General features: G+C 35.0%; 1 pseudogene; it reads left to right on the forward strand.

Annotated features, from left to right (window-relative positions):
* Positions 1–6,262: 6,262 nt before the first annotated feature.
* Positions 6,263–6,956, forward strand: LOC147510857 (secreted RxLR effector protein 161 pseudogene; annotated as a pseudogene).
* Positions 6,957–15,672: the final 8,716 nt, after the last annotated feature.

Raw genomic sequence — 15,672 nt, forward strand, 5'->3', positions numbered from 1 at the left:
TAGATCCCACTACACACACACTTACGTATTCTCAAAGTTTCTCTATATAAGAGAATAACTTTTTGGAGAAAGGGACCATTAGTCTTTCCAGAAAAAGTACAACTAAAAGCAGGAGAAAAGCAAAAGTGTTTTGTGGTGTGTTGTGTGGTGAATACTACTAGAAAGCTGAAGACTACTTGATTTGGATTCAGCTTTGGAAAGTTTCTATTTACTGTCAATCTCCAATTTCGGCGGCTTTGAAAGTATTTTTCTTTTAATTATTTTTTTTTGATCAATACTAGATTAGCATGTTAAAGATGTAGGATTAAAGTAATCCAACAATTGGTATCATAGTGGGTCATGCTATTATCTATTTTTGATTTGCTTTTAAAAAGAATAATCAGATATGAAAATTTTATATGAGATATATGGTAATTTCAGATCTGCATGTTCTTAGTAATAAAGGTGCAATTTTTTTTTAGTATTGGGACGTACTATTTAAAATTGTATAAACGAAAAAATATATTAACGTTGTTAACATGAGATGTTAGTTTATTAATATGGTTTTTTGTTGCATGAGTATATTAATAGTCTATACAATTTTTGTTTTACTGCTTGCATATTAATTTGTTTAATTAGTGGCTATCATGTATCCTGTTTAATTAAACACAATCTTTTTACATAAGATAAATAGACGTTGGACTAATTTTTTAGCCATGTTAGTAGCTGCTAACAAAATAAAGTAGGATGTACTTTTAAGGCTTTGTACTTCAGTTAAGTTTTCTTTGCCTGACATGTGCTCTTCTTTACATGATATGTATGGACCACATGCTAAGTAAAGGACATTTTTTTTAGAAGTATATAGCTGCTGGAACTTTGTCTTCTGTGACACATGAGATGCTTACAAAGGTTTTGAAGCTTGTACAATAGACATGGTTATAAGTGGTACACATGTGCAGTTCTATTTTTTGGAAGTTTGCTATTACAGCTTACTTTATTGGACAAGTACAATATTTATTCAATGCATGGGATGCACAAAAACATAGAACATGGAGTCATGCACTATATACTAATTAAATATGCATATATAATGATGCAAACACATAGGACGTACGTGCATGAGTCAGATATGCTTGTCCAGATGCTAAATTATTATATGATATATTAGATACACACATTACATGCTAGATTAGATATTTTTTTTCTTATTTGCATGCATGATATTTATGAGATAACTATTTGCATATGATGCCAGCTATTTTTTTTTCCGCAGTACACTAATATATTAATGATAGATCTTTAATTTTGGCAAGAGATGCATAGTCTCTTAATTAGAAAATTAGAAAGATGTCATTGTCTTAACGTTGTTTTTTTATTGATTAATACCCTCGGTCTATATAAAGCAAGTGGTAAAGGCATTTAATTTACGAATTAAATCCCTTGCTACACCGTTATCAATTCAATACGAATTATTATATTTTTAGATGTGATTAATATGATCCCTATGGATAAATTAATTGCATGCTAAAATATTTTTGCCTATTGTCTATTCTTGAGAAGAAAAATTCATGTATGGCTAGTGGGAGTGTTTTCCCTTACGGATTCATTATCTCGCAGTTATATTAATGAATTATGATGATGGTACACTTGGCTGAAACATAGTTGACAGCCCTACGGTTTGTGCAATTATGTTTTAGTAGCAAAAGGAATAATAATGAAAATCATATTACATGTATGTAAAATTGATGGGTCTAGTAGAACTCGCCTGATTAAGTTGAATAATTTTGATGCCCTACGGATAAGAGATTATTCATAAGTATTAGGTTTCCATTGCTTATATTTGTCTTATTGATACAATATGGAGGGTGTTGTATTTTTATTATATAAGCGGGAAATTGGTTTATTAAATTCCCAAAACCAATATTAAATGCATTATAATAATTTTTGTGTAAATGTAAATGTTCCAGATATGTCTCAATCAAATTTCAGTCCCTTAGCATCTATCTTGAAAGAGAACAAGTTAACTGGTCCTAATTATGTGGACTAGAAGCGTAACATTAACATTGTCTTGACTGCTGAAAGTTACAAATTCGTTTTCACTACCCCTTGCCCCCCTGAACTAGCAGACAATGCTAGTGCAAGGCTGAAAGATGAGTACAAAAAATGGCAAAAGGCCAATGAGATGTCCAAGTATTATCTCCTGGCATCCATGTCAAACGTACTCCAGCACCAACACCAAAATTTTTGGTACGCTCGAGATCGAGATCATGACCAATTTGTAAGAGATGTTTGGCTTAACAAAATCGCACTAAACGCCGATTGCAATGGCAAACCCGATGAATACAAAAATAGATGATGGGACTCGGTTAGGGAGCATATCCTTAAGATGATTGGCTATGTCAATGAGTTGAGAGATCCTAGGGCTGAAATAGACGCCAATTCTCGGGTTGATACTATTCTTGGGTCTTTGCCAATTTCATTTAATCGGGTTCAAGTTGAACTACAACATGAACAATATGGATCCGACATCGCCAGAGTTAATGAACTCTTTGCAAAAGAGGTCAAGATTTAGTTAAGGTTAAGCCAAGTATACTGGTCTCAGAAAATGTTGGTATTTCCAAGCCTAAGCCGAAAGGCAAAGGCAAGTGGAAAAAGGGTAAAAAGTTTTCCCTTGGGGCAAAAGGGGGAGTGGAGAAGAATTCAGGGGCTAAAGCAAAAGGTAATTGTTACCATTGTGAAAAGCTTGGTCATTGGAAGCCGTATAAAGTTCTTTGATGTAAGACAATAGGTGCTTTTAATTCATATTTTTTTATAAGCATAAGCATGTGAAGAATGGGATTTTTTTTTTTTGAAACCTGCTGTAAAAAAAAAAAAAAAAAAAAGAATGGGAACATCTTTATCTTTGCATATAAGACATAAATCACTTTATGAAACATGGACCACCTGTTCTACTACATTCTTAAAGGAATGCATGGTTCATGAGATGCATGTTATGTGCTGTACTATGGTATATGCATGCATGACAATTTTTTTTTGAACAGTAACTTTTGACTTGGTTGTTGGTTCTGTGGGCCATATAGTATATGTATAAAGTGTTGACTTTTAAGCACTAATACCCTCAGTCTATATAAAGCAAGTGGTAAAGGAATTTAATTTACGAATTAAATCCCTTGCTACACCGTTATCAATTCAATAAGAATTATATTTATAGATGTGATTAATATGATCCCTACGGATAAATTAATTGTGTGCTAAAATATTTTTGCCTATTGTCTATTCTTGAGAAGAAAAATTCATGTATGGCTAGTGGGAGTGTTTTCCCTTACGGATTTATTATCTCGCAGTTATATTAATGAATTATGATGATGGTACACTTGGCTAAAACATAGTTGACAGCCCTACGGTTTGTGCAATTATGTAAGTAATAATAATGGAAATCATATTATATGTATGTAAAATTGATGGGTCTAGAAGAACTCGCCTGATTAAGTTGAATAATTTTGATGCCCTACGGATAAGATATTATTCATAAGTATTAGGTTTCCATTGCTTATATTTGTCTTATTGATACAATATGGAGGGTGTTGTATTTTTATTATATAAGCGGAAAATTGGTTTATTAAATTCCCAAAACCAATATTAAATGCATTATAATAATTTTTGTGTATATGTAAATGTTCCAGATATGTCACTATCTATTCTCAATCCCTTAGCATCTATCTTGACTGCTGATAGTTGGGCTAAAACAAAGGGTAATTGTTACCATTGTGAAAAGCCTGGTCATTGGAACCGGAACTGTGGGGAGTATCTGTTTTGGAAACAAATAGATAAAGAATGTATGCAATCCTTTATTCTTGAAACCAATTTGTTGGTTTTTCCTTCTGACACCTGGTGTGTGGACTTAGAGGCCACTAACCACGTTTGTAATATATTACATGGGTTTCAGGAAACAAGAAGGTTGAATGAAGGAGAGGTGTACTTGACACTAGGTACAAAGGCAAAAGTTGCCGCAGTATCAGTAGGAGTTTATTGTTTAGCATTAGGTGAGAAAATGTTGGTTTTAGAAGGCTGTTACTATGTTCCAGAGATAAGGAGAAATTTGGTTTTTGTTTTTGCACTTAATAAGTCAGGATATTCCACTTCGTTTGATTCAAAGGTTGTAATCAGACTAAATGGAAAGTTTATTGCCACTGGTACTTTAGAAAATGGTCTCTATATACTTTCTCCTATGCTAGAAATAAATGATACTGTTGTTGGTAATTCATCAAAGGTCTTGCCTCAAAAGAGGAAGTCAACTTCTTTTAATCCAACATACTTATGGCATTTAAGACTTGGTCATATCAATCTAAACAGGATTGACAGGTTGGTGAAAGATGGAGTTTTAAGTTCACTCTCTTTAGAACCTTTCCCAACTTGTGAGTCTTGCTTAGAAGGAAAGATGACTAAGAGATCCTTTAAAGCTAAAGGGTCAAGAGCCACAGAGTTATTGGATATAGTACATACCGATGTATGTGGACCCATTAATGTGAAAGCAAGAGGTAACTTTGAATATTTTATCACTTTTACTGATGATTATTCAAGGTATGGTTATGTGTATTTGATGCACAAAAAGTCTGAATCTTTTGAAAAGTTCAAAGAATTCAAAGCAGAAGCTGAAAAGCAAACTGATAAACCAATTAAAACACTTCGATCAGATCGAGGTGGTGAATACCTCTCAGATGAGTTCAAAGAGTACTTAATGCAAAATGGGATTTTGTCTCAATTAAGTGCACCAAGAACTCCACAACAGAATGGGGTTTCTAAAAGAAGGAACATAACCTTATTGGATATGGTTTGGTCCATGATGAGTTATTCAACTCTACCTATATCTTTTTGAGGATACGCCTTAGAAACAGCGATATATATTTTGAATTTGGTTCTTTCTAAGTCAGTTCCTAAAACTCCTAGGGAGTTATTGTCCGGGCGAAAGCCTAGTTTACACCACATACATGTATGGGGTTGTCCTGCGCATGTACTCAAAGGAAAGACTGACAAGTTAGAATCAAGAACTGAAGTATGTATGTTTACAGGGTATCCAAAAGGAACTCGAGGTGGTTTATTTTATAATCCAAGAGAACAAACAGTGTTTGTGAGTAAAAATGTTAAGTATCTCGAGGAAGATTATATTGTGAAACGAAAACCTCGTAGTGAAATGGTCATTGAAGAAATGACGGCAGATACTCTTGGCAATGTTCAATTTGAATTAACTCCTAGTTTAGATGAAAGCCTTCCAAATGAAGTTCCGAGTTTACCTGAACCTACTCCAGTACTTCGTCGTAGTGGGAGGGCAATTAGACCTCCAGAAAAGTTAACCCTATTAGGGGAAACTTTCTCTGTTATATCAGATGATCAGGATGTAGATCATTTGAACTACGAAGAAGCAATTTCTGACATTGATTCAGGAAAATGGCTTGAAGCAATGAGATCGGAAATGGAGTCCATGTATTCCAACAATGTCTGGGAACTTGTAGATCCTTTACCAAATATTAAGCCTATTAAGAATAAATGGTTATTCAAAAGGAAAAGAGGAGCCGATAGAAAGGTAGAGACTTTTAAAGCGAGACTGGTGGCGAAAGGATTTACTCAAAAAGAGGGTATCGATTATGAGGAAACTTTTTCGCCAGTGGCTATGCTTAGGTCCATTAGAGTCCTTCTTTCGATTGCTGCTCATTATGACTATGAGATTTGGCAGATGGATGTAAAGACCGCCTTTTTGAATGGTACAATCAAGGAGGATATTTATATGGTCCAACCTGAAGGCTTTATAGTTCCTAGACAAGAGCATAGAGTATGCAAGCTAAAGAAGTCCATTTATGGCCTTAAACAAGCTTCAAGGAGTTGGAATGTATGCTTTGATAAAGCAATCAAATCGTTTGGTTTTGATCAATGTGAGGAAGAACCTTGTGTTTACAAGAAGGTTGAGGGTAAAACTGTTATGTTTTTGGTCTTATATGTAGATGATATACTACTCATTGGGAATGATGTAGGAAAATTGTCTACGGTGAAAATCTGGTTATCTAATCACTTTGAAATGAAAGATTTAGGTGATGCTAGCTACATCCTAGGGATCAAGCTTTTGCGAGATCGCAAGAATAGGATGTTAGGATTGTCCCAGTCGGCTTATGTTGATAAGTTATTGGTCGAGTTTGCTATGCAAGATTCCAAGAAAGGCTTAATGCCTTTTAGACATGGAATTTCTCTTTCCAAGGATTAGTGTCCTAAAACACCTGAGGAAAAGAAGAAAATGCATGCATGTCCTTATGCTTTGGCAGTAGGAAGTTTGATGTACGCCATGTTATGTACTAGACCAGACATTTGCTTTGCAGTTGGGATGGTCAGTAGATACCAGAGTGATCCAGGTCCAGATCACTGGACTGCGGTCAAGCATATCCTAAAATATCTTAGGAGGACCAAAGACTATATGTTGGTATATGGTAATTCCGACCTTATGCCTATTGGCTCTACCGACTCGGACTTTCAGTCAGATAAGGACTCAAGAAAGTCTACATATGGATATGTATTTACACTTAGTGGAGGAGCATTTAGTTGGAGAAGTGTAAAACAACAATGTATTGCAGATTCGACTACAGAGGCAGAGTATGTTGCTGCTAGTGAAGTAGCAAAAGAGGCAGTCTGGTTTAAGAAGTTTTTTTATGGAATTAGGAGTAGTACCTCAAGCACAGATTCCAATAACATTGTTTTGTGACAATAGTGGTGCAGTAGCTTAGTCTAAAGAGCCTAGGTATCATAAGAGGTCAAAGCATGTGGAGCGTAAGTATCATTTGATACGTGAAATTGTGCAGTGTGGTGATATTACAGTTACAAAGATTCCTACAGCTGAGAATCTTGCAGACCATTTTACTAAAGCTTTGCCTATTCATCCTTTTGAGAGTCACATGGATAATATAGGTCTTAGAGTAGTTGCTAAATGGCTTTGAAGGCCAGTGGGAGATTGTTGGGATATTTGGCCTTTACAAAGCCAATGAACATTTATTGATTATACATGATGATGTTTAATTAAATACATGAATCTTATTATTATGCATATGGGTGAACTAATATCATATGATGAAACCATAAGTTCCATAGGTAATAGAATTAGAACAATCAAGCATATGAAGAGTCATGTGCGACAGATTTGATTGTATCTATTTACCTAGAATACTCACAGTTATGGGTGAAGTCGGACGCTTCACTTATAAGACTGTAATATACATAATTGCTATATGATAGGATGATGATATCTCAATCATTTGAGTATGACTCTAAGTTTGTATATTGGTGTAGTCACATGACTGACACTGAGGGGATCAAAGTGAGAACACACTATAAATTCACTGTTAAGGTTAGTGTGCAAATCTCACTCTACCAATTAATCCCTAGACTTGAGGAATTGTGAAAATTCATTGTGTCTCAAATTTATTACTTTGAGACGTTAAAAAGTAATGTCTATTCATAGACTAGACTTAATGTTTTGGGTAATGAATGCAGGACGTCTTGAATCACGAATTCTAATAAAGGATCTACCACTCTACGGAGTTATGTATTAGGAAATTGTGACATAACTAATTGAGCTCAAACCCGGCCGGTATAAGAAATAGTTTCTTAATGCTCAATTGATGTTAAATGTCAAATTGGGTCAATTAGACATGGGTGTGACAGTGAATAACAAATTCTCAATGGTCTAATTGTGAATACAAGATAGGTGGAGGGACTTAGATATAATTAATGGTAGGAAAGGTCTTTCTTGAAAGTTCCAAGGGCCTTATTGTAAATATGGATTTGTTAATGGGCACTTTCCATATTAAAGAGATATATATTAAAAGGGTTTTAATATATCAAGTACAAGTACTTGTATGACAAGGACTTGTCTTCTTAAGATAAGATTTGGAATCCTAAGTGGATCCCACTACACACACATCTACGTATTCTCAAAGTTTCTCTATATAAGAGAATGACTTTTTAGAGAAAGGGACTATTAGTCTTTCCAGAAAAAGTACAACTAAAAGTAGGAGAAAAACAAAAGTGTTTTATGGTGTGTTGTGTGGTGAATACTACTAGAAGGCTGAAGACTACGTGATTTGGATTCAGCTTTGGAAAGTTTCTATTTACTGTCAATCTCCAATTTTGGCGGCTTTGAAAGTATTTTACTTTTAATTATTTTTTTGATCAATACTAGATTAGCATGTTAAAGATGTAGGATTAAAGTAATCCAACAATTGGTATCAGAGCACTTAAACTTATGGCACTTAAACTTGGTCATATCAATCTGAATAAGATTGATATCTTGGGTGAAAGATGGGATTTTAAGTTCACTCCCTTTATAATCTTCCTCAACCTGTAATCTTACTTAGAAGGAGAGATGAATAAAAGATCTTTTAAAGTAAAGGGTCAAGAGCCACATAGGTAATGGAGTTAGTACATACAGATGTACATGGGCCTATAAATGTGAAAACAAAAGGTAACTTAATGCAAAATATGATTTTGTTTCAATTAAGTGCACCAAGAACTCCACAACAAAAAGAGATTGCAGAAAGAAGGACCATAACCTTATGGGGTATGGTTTGGACTATGGTGAGTTATTCAAACTCTCTCTATATCTTTTTTGAGATAAGCCTTAGAAATGTCGTGAGATATTCCTATTTATGTTCAATCTAGATTAATTTATAATTTAGATAAAACTTCCATGTAAAGTTCAGAGTTTATCTAAACCTACTCCAGTACTTCATCGTAGTGGGAGGGCAATTAGACCTCCAGAGAAGTTAACCCTATTATTAAGGGACACTTTCTATGGTCATATGACAAGGATAAAGATCCTATACACTATGAAGAAGCAATTTCTGATATTGATTCGAGAAAATGGCTTGAAGCAATGAGATCGGAAATGGAGTCCATGTATTCCAACAAAGTCTGGGAACTTGTTGATCCATTACCAAATATTAAGCCTATTAAGAATAAGTAGTTATTCAAAAGTTAAAGGGGAGCTAATAGAAAGGTAGAGACTTTTAAAGCGAGACTGGTGGAGAAAATGTTTACTCAAAAAGAGGTTATCAAATATGAGAAAACTTTTTCGCCAGTAGCCATGAAAAGTCCATTAGAATCCTTCTAGTGGGCTACTCATTATGACTATATAATTTGGCAAATGTATGTAAAGGCCGCGTTTTGGAACCTAGAGGCTTTACAGTTCCTACAAGCTTTAAGGAGTTGGAATGTAAACTTTGATCAAACAATCAAATCGTTTGGTTTTGATCAATGTAAGGAAGGACCTTGTGTTTTACAAGAAGGTTGAAGGTACAATGGCTATGTTAATGGTCTCATATGTATATGATACACTAGTCATTATGAATGATATAGTCTATGAGGACCAAATACTATATATTGGTATATATGTATGTGCAGACCCTTATATTAATATTATGGGTTTTAGAATGGTTACTATATGGCTTTGAAGGCCAGTGGGAGATTGTTGGGATATTTGGCCTTTACAAAGCCAATGAACATTTATTGTTTATACATGACGATGTTTAATTAAATACACGAATCTTATTATTATGCATATGGGTGAACTAATATCATATGATGAAACCATAAGTTCCATAGGTAATAGAATTAGAACAATCAAGCATATGAAGAGTCATGTGCGGGAGATTTGATTGTATCTATTTACCTAGAATGCTCACAGATTAGGGGTGAAGTCGGACGCTTCATTTATAAGATCAGTAATATACATAATTGCTATATGATAGGATGATGATATCTCAATCATTTGAGTATGACTCTAAGTTTGTATATTGGTGTAGTCACATGACTCCATTAATCGAGGGGATCAAAGTGAGAACACACTATAAATTCGCTATTAAGGTTAGTGTGCAAATCTCACTCTACCAATTAATCCCTAGACTTGAGGAATTGTGAAAATTCATTGTGTCTCAAATTTATTACTTTGAGATGTTAAAAAGTAATGTCTATTCATAGACTAGACTTGACATTTTGGGTAATGAATGTAGGACGTCTTGAATCACGAATTCTAATAAAGGATCCACCACTCCACGGAGTTATATATTAGGAAATTGTGACATAACTAATTGAGCTCAAACCCGGCCGGTATAAGAAATAGTTTCTTAATGCTCAATTGATGTTAAATGTCAAATTGGGTCAATTAGATATGGGTGTGACAGTGAAGAACAAATTCCCAATGGTCTAATTGTGAATACAAGTAAGGTGGAGGGACTTAGATATAATTAATGGTAGGAAAGGACTTTCTTGAAAATTCCAAGGGCCTTATTGTAAATATGGATTTGTTAATGGACACTTTTTATATTAAAGAGATATATATTAAAAGGGTTTTAATATATCAAGTACAAGTACTTGTATGACAAGGACTTGTCTTCTTAAGATAAGACTTGGAATCCTAAGTGGATCCCACTACACACACACTTACGTATTCTCAAAGTTTCTCTATATAAGATAATAACTTTTTGGAGAAAGGGACCATTAGTCTTTCCAGAAAAAGTACAACTAAAAGTAGGAGAAAAGCTAAAGTGTTTTGTGGTGTGTTGTGTGGTGAATACTACTAGAAGGCTGAAGACTATGTGATTTGGATTCAGCTTTGGAAAGTTTCTATTTACTGTCAATCTCCAATTTCGGCGGCTTTGAAGGTATTTTTATTTTAATTATTTTTTTGATCAATACTAGATTAGCATGTTAAAGATGTAGGATTAAAGTAATCCAACAATCTAGCAATGTTCTTCTCGTTGATGACATGACTGCCCATGTCGCTGACTTTGGGTTAGCAAAGTTTCTTTCTAAGAGAACTAGCACTCCCAACAAAGATGAAACTCATTCAACTGCTCTCTAAAGAGGAACTATTGGGTACATTCCTCCAGGTACATTTTTTTACTAGTGGCCATTGTTCTTTTCATCTATTCATTGCATAAGATGGTTACAATATACGCCGCAATTAAAATTAAATAGTATGCCTCAATATATGCATAGCAGTCTCATCAATTATCAACCAAACTAATACTATATGCTAAGCAAGTCATACAATGCATTGCAGAGTATGGCATGATTGCAGAGGTTTCAAAACAAGGGGATGTGTATAGTTACGGTATAATCTTGTTAGAGATGTTCATAGGAAAGAGACCAACTGATGATATGTTCAAGGATGAACTCAGCCTTCATGACTTCTCTAGAATGGCTTTATCTAAGAGGGTGATAGACATCACAGATTTGCGCTTGCTATTGGACGAAACTTATAATGAAGCTAACAGTTCAATAGAAACAATAAAAGAATGCCTGAGTTGCATAATAAGAATTGGAGTAGCATGTTCAGAGGAACTCGTGATCGATAGAATGGGCATTAATGATGTTCTCAAGGAATTGCATCTAGTCAAAGAAGTACTTTCTAAGGTTCGAGACTAAAGGTTGCATATGAACACACATTTTCCTAAATTCTCTAGCTAGGTTTTCCTGTATTTAAATCTACTATCACCTCTCTCTATATTAAAGCAGCGTACATCTAATGTGGACAGTCTCTATCCTAGGTGGCACTCTCTCAAGAGATAGTGAAGCCACATAGATGTTGGTTCTTTCGTGGAAAAAACTCAATTACGTTCCTGCCTTCAGTTTCCTAATTCAACTCAAACACTTAATAAGTCACCAAACAAAAAAAAAAACTCAATTACATTCCTGCCTTCAGTTTCCTAATTCAACTTAAAAACTTAATAACTCACCAAAAAAAAAAAACTCAAACACTTAATAGCATGTACTTAATGAGAGAGCCTAATTAGATTTTCTTCCCAACTCATTGTTGGGTTCAGCAGCCATCCAGCCACGATAGTTCTATAGAATCCACTATGTATGGATGATATGAACTGCCTAAACAAGAATTATTGAATGGCGAACAGCCGGAGCTTATTACTCACTACATAAAAAAAAATCATTAATAAAACACGTAAATCCATTGGAAAATAAAAAATACGCATGTTCGATGAAATGGTGGTTGCTATTTGCTCCCGCTATTATAAAGACAAAAGTACCAATATTAGCGTGACTGGACAAGCTATACACTAATACACACGGTACATGGTATCAAAGAAATTACCGGAAAAAAATCTGATGCATGTTTGATCAAATTAAGGAATTTTTTGACCACCGTGTTGTGCTCTCTGTCATCTACAAAGTGAAGTTGCGACAGATGAACTTAGGAGAAGAACTCGATGATGATGATCGAACTTTAGCAAGTTATAACATCAAAGGGGGGCCAGTAATTTACGGTGGTCTTTCGTATGCTTGAGGGATACTTTAGCAAGTTATAACATTGAAGGGGGGTCACTAATTTACAGTGGTCTTTCGTACGCTTGGGGGGATACTTTGTCTTGATCAAGAGAAACTCAAAGATGATATGAATTTGAATTAACTTGCTCTGTGCAACAAATTAAGGCTTGCTAGAGCTTCTTAATATGATCAGCATGTAGGAAATTATTAATGAAGTTCACAGGCCGGAAATTCCAAACAGTTTGAGAACTTTGACAATATAGTTAGAATTGCTTGAGGTATTTTGAGGAGTAGATTAAAATCTCTATAGTTTGATTTCTTTAGGTATATGTTTTTTAAGCATGTATTGTCTCTTCTTTGCATGACTCCCAAGTATATAAAGTGATGCAAGAAAGAACAATTAATAATTCTCATATACACTTTGAGTCTTAGTTTAATGCATCTACTTTGCTATTTAACACGAAGGATTTGTACATTGTAAAACATATTGTACAGATAATAAATAATTGTTATGCCAAGTGAATTGTTATGATTAACACATACTTTATTAAAGTTGATTTTAGGGTTTGATTTTGCACTTATGTTTTGTTTGGCTGCTGTCTGATGGAGATGACAAAATATATGGGAAGTATACAATGCTTTCCAGGAAATATAGGACCGACCTGATCGATTAAGGGAACTTCTATGAGCACCTGCAACTGATCTATGAGCACTGCAACTTCTTTGTAGAAGTATAAAACCGCTAGAAACTAATCACGTCCCACACTACTATTGTTATGCGTTGTTGAATCAATTGAAACTCAACATGAATGTACCAGGGAATTATGAATGGCATGGTTTTCAGTGTCTGATGCTTGGTTGTTATTTTTAGGTCCTCATAGGATTGGGCAAGAAGAAAATGTCATTGGCACTTTCAGAGTTAGTATGCAGGAGTACTTTGTAAGTTGGAAACTTATGCCGGTTTTATTACCATGACATCGACTCTGTTATCTATTAAATAAATTATACTCCAATGGGAGGTTTTCCCCCACTATGGAGTGGTCAAAGCTAATTACCTTATGATAAAGGGTTGTTGTGTGGGACCGAAGAAGCGTGTCGTTACTTTGAGACAGTCACTGTTGAAGCAGACCTCAAGACTGGCCTTGGAGGAAATCAAGCTCAAACTCATAGACACGCACTTACTCAATGGGAGGTTTCCCCCAACTATGGAGTGGTCAAAGCTAATTACCTTATGATAAAGGGTTGTTGTGTGTGACCGAAGAAGCATGTCATTACTCAGAGACAGTCACTATTGAAGTAGACCTCAAGACTGGCCTTGGAGGAAATCAAGCTCAAACTCATAGACACACACTTACTAAAGTTTGTCCATGGTAGAAGTCCAAGTTCTATGACCAAGTCAAGGCTTAGAAATTGCAGATCGAATGTTAATTACCTTTCTGGTTAGTTCTAGCAACTATTGTGTTTAGTTTGTTTTCTGTTTTATACTTGGGCTCTGATCTTCAGTTACCTTATTTAGTTTTGGGCTTTGATCACAATATGACTTATGAGCAGTCGTATCAATAATACATACTATTGAAAAGTTACATGCTCTAACTTTAATTTCTAGAGGACTGAAATTGAGAGATATCTAAACAATTGGACTTCTTTGAATTGCTTTAAAGTCCCTTCATAATACCTAAGAAATGGAATTGAATATTAGTTTTGGTACATAGCCATCTATATACTAGAAAATGTAAGTCATCAAAGTTTTTATGAGGATGAATGGATGTAAGAAAACATTCTTCTTAAACTTTTAGTTTGCAAAATAATGTAGAGAACTACCTTAATTATCACCCCATTGTGCGTATATCTATTGTGTTTGATAACGAGAATAATTTCAGCAATGACATACATAGGCAACAATAAATCTGAAACAAAACAATAAATGAAGAGGCAATGAATTTGTGAATGGTAATCTGATGTTGTTAGTCGGCCTGTTATCATGGTGTTTCGTGGCCGTCCTTTGTCAAAAACCATATAAAGGTTTCTTTATTGGTGGTGGAAAGTTAGTATTAGATAATCACGAGCCTAACTCTTGAAGGAATAAATGTTATATCATTATCATGATTTTATTTTCAATTTAATTCTTAATGTCACATGTTGAATGGGTTGTGCGTCCTACTGAACTTCTTGCACTATTAGAAACAGAGAAACTCCCATCAAGTAAAACACTGTAAGAGCCTCGGCCATAAGGTCGGGTCGAAAACCTTGTCTATATATTAAATTAAAGTCTTTTAAAAGAATTAAAAGAAGATTTTCTCTCTCCTATGTGGCACTCTAATATGAGACTTAGCCTTTTCTCTATCCTATGTGGCACTCTAATATGAAGATATTATCTTCTAATAGCTTACAATCTCACGTACATGGAACCTCTTTGGAGAGTTTGAGTGTATTTCTAATTCTTATATTTAGAGAGTTTAAGTGTATTTCTGAGCGTTATGGGGACCAAAAGTTCGGAACCCGGTGGCGATATAACTTAAATAGCTTAAGTGATCCAGTGCCCAACCTTTTTGCTGCTTATAGTTAAAAAACTTATAGGGAGACAGGTTCTTATCTTTAAACCATTAGTTTTCCTTCTTTTTTAGGAAAAGATTTTTGCCTAGGTTTAATCTCGCCAAGGAATCCTATCCTTCTCTTCTTGTTTTCTTTGTCTGATCTTATCCCGGTGAAATCCTTCACTGCTTGAGAGTGTGAGTTCGGGTAAGAGTTCTTGTTAGCTATCTTTTGTGGTAAAATCCTCCTCTGAGCTACAGTGTGAGTTTGCTCAAGATAGCAAACTTCCTTGATTTCCTTATTGGTAAAATCCTTCACTCTTGAGAGTGAGAGTTCGTAAGGATAGAAAGGATGGATCTGTATGAATTTGAAAACCCCAATCGGCCCAGTTTTGTGTCTGTTGGTAACGCCCAAACAGTTGCACAAGTTTTATCTGAGCGAAATCCAGTTGCCCCTTCGCTGGGTTCCACTAGATCAGCATCTGAGCAAAGTCCTGTTGGCCCAAAGCAAGGTATAGAGCGTATGGCTTCAACCAAGGACCCCACGTCTCAGGTAACAGAGACACAAAATCAGCATGCGACAGTACAAAATAACGGTGGTGGATCTAGGTGGAGTGCTTTGTTTGGTCGGAATGGAAACCAAGAATCAACAGTAGCTTTCACATCGTATTCTCCTATTATTATAGATGGAGTTGCTCAAGTACCAGAGGAGCTGGTTGAACAGGGGATAAAACAATGGGATGAGTACTTGGTTGGATACTTTTTGGATAAGCGGTTGTCGTTTCCTATGGTAAAAGAATTCCTGGGAAAGAAGTGGAAGCTTAAAGGAGAGTTTGATATTACG

Source organism: Coptis chinensis, chromosome 3 (assembly GCF_015680905.1).
Source record: "Coptis chinensis isolate HL-2020 chromosome 3, ASM1568090v1, whole genome shotgun sequence".
NCBI classification, from domain to species: Eukaryota; Viridiplantae; Streptophyta; class Magnoliopsida; order Ranunculales; family Ranunculaceae; genus Coptis; species Coptis chinensis.